Source organism: Pteropus vampyrus, unplaced genomic scaffold (genome assembly GCF_000151845.1).
Source record: "Pteropus vampyrus isolate Shadow unplaced genomic scaffold, Pvam_2.0 Scaffold24, whole genome shotgun sequence".
Lineage (NCBI taxonomy): Eukaryota > Metazoa > Chordata > Mammalia > Chiroptera > Pteropodidae > Pteropus > Pteropus vampyrus.
In genome coordinates, this window is record NW_011888805.1 from 10,323,128 (window position 1) to 10,328,331 (window position 5,204).

Consider the following 5,204-nt stretch of genomic DNA (forward strand, 5'->3'; position numbering starts at 1 on the left):
TTTCCTTTACAGCTTACACTTTAATTTGGCAGAAAAATGTCAATGTATTTTTGGGAAACCTTTTTATTTTTGTGTTTTACATTCAGTTTATTTTTCCAATTTTAATTAATATTCTTATGTGCCTTCCTTCATCCAGATTCCCCAAATGTTAACATTTTGGAAGATTTATTTTGAATTATCTTTGTCTTGCCTTCCTAAAAAGATGCACAGTCTTTTATGTAACTATATTACATCTATCAGAATTAAGACATAACCTCTTATACATTGCTGCTGTCTAATGAGGCCAGTGATTTTATAAGATGCCCCTCAGTTTGGGTTTGCCTGCTGTATCCTCATGATTAGATTCAGTTTATATACTTTGGCAAGAATGCCAGGGAAGCGAGATTTTGTGCACAGCATATCGTTTTCAGGAGGCACATGTCGATTTGTCCCAATCCTAGTGATGTCCTCCATCACTCTGTTAAGATGGTATCTGCTAGGTTTCTCCACCATCAAATTAACCAATTTTGGCTTTGTAATTAGTAAGTATCTTGTAGAGAGATACTTTGAGACTATGTAAATATTCTGTTCTTTCCCTGTTATTCACTCATTAATGTTAGCATCAGTGATTCTTGCCTGAATTGATTAGTATTATGTTGGTTGCCAAATAGTGGTTTTCTAATTTATCGTTCCCTCTGCATTGATTAGTTGGCTTTCTACTGTAAGGAAGAGCTTTCCTTTTCTCTTACTTGTTTGTATCAATGTAGACTCACAGATATTTATTTTGTTCTATGGATATAATGCTTTTCTCTAATTACTTATTTTGAAGCTCAAATTGTCCCAGATTTGGCCAGTGGGATCCCTTTCAAGCTGGCACCCTTTCCTGTGTCCTTTTGACATGTCTCCTATTATTTTTTGAGCACATCTTTACTTTCTGGCACAAGATGTTCTAGACTCATCTTCTACTTTCCTTGACCTAGCATTGAAATCAGCCATCCTTCAAGGAGCCCTGGTTCCTTTTAGTGGAGAATGATTTTTTTAATTCCAAGATATGAGTGCCTCCTGTGCTCATTTCTATAGGAGTATCAATATCTATAGCCCTCTCAGCAGGCAGTGCTAAAAAACAAGTATGTGAAAAAATATATGTGTGTGTATGTGTGTATATGTGTTATACACATACCCATAAACACATGTATATATACACTCAGTGGTATTTGTTTTTAATGTCAATGATTCCTTTTCTATACCATGAAAAGAGCACTGGATTAGAAGTTGCAGATCAGGGATTGGAGACTCCAGTTCTGCGCATCCATTCACTAGCGATAAAACCTTGGGCAAATCTCCTATGTCTTCTACTTCAGCTTCTCTCATTTTAAAAATTAGGAAATAAACAAAAAGTGATTTTTAAAAAACTTCTATTTCTGAAGTTCTCCGCTTCTATGAATTTAAGACTTTATAGAGATATAATATTTTCATAAAGTTTTCAGGGAATCAGAAGAGTACCTTAAGAAATTCAAAGCCAAAAAATTATTAGGCTCTAGGTCGAGAAGCTACTTTAGAAATTATATACTTTAATGTCCTCATTTTACAGTGAGATAAACTAGAATATCTATAATGGTGAAGCCTTTATATGTCTACATCTGATATGATAGCTGCTAGCCACATGAGGTTGTTGAGCACTTAAACAGTAGCTAATGTGACTCATGAACGGAATTTTCAATTTAATTTTTATTTAAATAGTCACATGTGGCTGGTGACTACTGTATTGGACAGTACAATTTTAGAGAGTAAATAATTTGCTCCATGTCACACAGGTACTAGTGGCAAGAGGCAAGTGGGATCCCTTTTGATAGTTCATACTAAATTAAGTTAACTAAACCCGCTTTGTCATATACCTTTCATAGTAGCTAATTACTGTTTTTTGGTACTAAAACTTCTGACACATTAATTTTGTAGTAGATTATTTAAATCCCGGGAGCTTCAACATGATGGTCTACAGCAGTATATTTATTATTATATCTAAAAGAAAATGTAAAGACCAACAGCAAATCAAGAAAGTTGACCTGTTTTCAGTAATTAATAGTAACTAATAGCTATAACTTGAGTGCTTATTTTATATAACTATTTTCAATAGAAATGCTTATATTAAAGAGTCTGAAATGTTACTAGTGACATTTATACTAAAATGGCAATACTTTCTCCAAAAATGCTAATCCCCTTGTAAGTTCAATTATATCACTTATGTTTACAACTTTTTATAAATGCTATACCAAGATTTGTATTTGTTTGTAATGAGAATGTGCAGTGCAGTTAGATAGTAACTCTCACAGTATTGATGAAAGAGGAAATTAGTAACACTTTTTAGGAAATTATTCTTGATGCTAGGTACCAAGGCCTTTAAAACGTTTCTACCTTTGACCTAGTAATTCCCCTTACAATCTAATCTACAGTTAAAGTTTTATGTGGAAAAGTATAGTTAAAAAAAAAATAAAACCACTTGAACATGCAAGAAGGTAAAAATAATTAAGTATATTTGGTACATCTATGAAGAGCTTTTATTGACCTGGAAAGTAACTATTGAAATTTTAGACTAAAGTGCCATATAAAAAACAATATAAACAGGATAGTTTAAACTATCTAAAATATAAAGAAATAATGTGATAGCACCTCTGCTTATCACATTGACACAGATTTTACCTTTTGATACATCTTCTAAATATAGTTTTGTTTTTTTTCCTCAGTCAGCTTTGTCTCAATAAATGGTCAACCAAATGCCTAGGTGTCATATTTGATTCGTGCTCCTCTTTTCCCCCACATCCAATCCATCAACAAGCCCCATAAACGGCACCTCCAAAGTATATCACATTCATCTCCTTATGTCCCTCTCCATTACCATTCCTGGTCCAAACCAGGTCTGCTCTCCCAGATATTAGTGATTGAACAGGTCTCCGCTTCTACCCTTCGTTCCTCCACGTACACCTCACCCCCCAGCCAAACTCCGCACAGCAGCCAGAGTGAACCTTTAAAATCATAGATCAGATCCTGGTACCTCTGTGCTTAAAACTTTTAACGTTTGCATGGCTTCCCATTGATTTTAGTATAAAATCCCTACTGTAGACTACAGTTTCCTGCTTTTCTTCTTTCTTACCACTTTTTAACTGATTTGACTTCCCTTTTGTTCTGTTAGTACTCATTGCTCACTCTGGCCTCAGGATCTTTGCAGTTGCTATTCCCTCTGCCTCTGCCTCTGCCTCTGCCTGAAACACTCTTTCCTTGGTTTTTGGAATAACTGGAACCTTTTAACCTGTGCTGTTTCCTCAGCGAAGCCTTCTCTGACCCCCCTCACCTACCATCTCCTACCTCGGCCCCCAGTATTGTTTTCTTCATAACATTTATTTATTAGTCTATTCTCTCATATGTTATCTGTCTACATCCACTGGATGGAAGTGTCTTGAAGAACAGTGCCTGTCATACAGCAGGCACTTACTAAATAAATGTGAACTAGTTAAACGATCACTATTAATGATTTGGTGAAATAGATAATTCATAAATTTAAAAACATTTTTAAATGTCCCTAACCAAAGCTTTAGCAATTTAATTTTAGGAGTTTATTCTTCAGATATTAATAAGATTTGTAAACAACTCTACAGGGAGCCTTATCTATAATATTGAAAAATTGGAAACATCTGACAGTTTAAGAATCTACTACATAAATTATAGTGCTCACATAAATTATAGTGTGTGCCTACAATTCAGTGTTGTGCAATCGTTAATAAAGATATTTTAGAAACATAGTTGACCTAGAAATATATTCAGGCTATAAAATAGATTACAAAATAGTATTGCATGAAGGTCTCATTTTTTGTATTATATATACGGACATACATAATTTGAAAAAAAATTATAAGAACAGATATTAAAATGTTTACCATGGTTATGTCTGAATTTTGAGATTGCAGCTTATTTCAAATATTTTGTGCTTATATTTCTTATTTTCTGCACTTACTATTTATTGTCTAATTTATAATCTTTTGAAATATATACCCTGATATCACTGAAAATTGACCCACATGCTAGAGGCTAGGTCATTGCAATTTAGTGTTTCTAGAGTGTCAACTATATACCCATAGCCTTTCAGGAAATAGACAGACGAGTCTGATAACTCTCCCCTGCAATGTTAGCGCTGTTAGAGTACAGCAGATGTGTTCGTGGCTTAGAAAGAGATCAAGCACTTCTGTTGGGGAGAATCAAGATGGGATTTATGGAGGGTGGAGGGCATTTGCCTTGGTTGTTGAAGAATTTCGAAGATTTGACAGAGATGATTGAAGAGACATTCCTCATGGAAAGAGGAAATAAGGGAAGGGAAGGGAAGGGAAAGGAAATCATGAGGCATGTTAAAGGAAGAGCAAATGCATCCATTCTGTAAAAACGTGGGATACTTGGAGGAGTAGTAGGGGCGGAAAAATCTCCAAGTAGATGGAAACACGTTGTAGTGGCCTTACTTTGGCAGGTAATTGGGAAATGGGATAGGTGTTTGAGCAGGGGAATGATGAGCTCCTGGAGCTGGTTTTTAAGGCAACTAATCTGACATACAGAGATAGAAGGGAAAGGACTGGCAACGGTGAGAGCAGATTGGAAGGTGAATACGGAAACAAAGTGGTGATGCTGGTTTGAATCTAGGCTGTTTGCCCAATATGTCAAAGAGACCGCAAAGCCCTATTCTGTTTCATAGCAGAAAGCCCTGCAATCCTTGATGCTCTCATTTCCTAGTGATTTGCCAAACTGCCATAGATCTCTTATAGTCTGGTCATGCTTGTAAATTAGGTTGTAAGGTAAGAATTTGTACTTTGGACATATCACACTTGACGTTTTTACTTGCCTCCATTCCTTAACTTCATTATGACATTACTGGCTGCTACTCGCTGAAGACATTGTAATGTCGAGGGCTAGTTGGGAGAAAAAAGGGTGAATTTTCATAGCCTGGGATATACAGAAAAGGAAGCATCAAGTCAAAGATGTAAGATGTTTTGCACAAGAGCCTTACCTATGTAGCTAATATATTTTGATTCCATGCAATAACCTAAGTATTTTAGCCCTTAATTCCGAAGGTAAATACCTGAAAGATTGCATTGGTTTGCTTTGAGGAAATTAACAAATGTCCTTTTTGCAACTAGGTCAATTTCCTTATTTTAATTTCTGATCTAACTCAGGACTCCAGCTGTCAG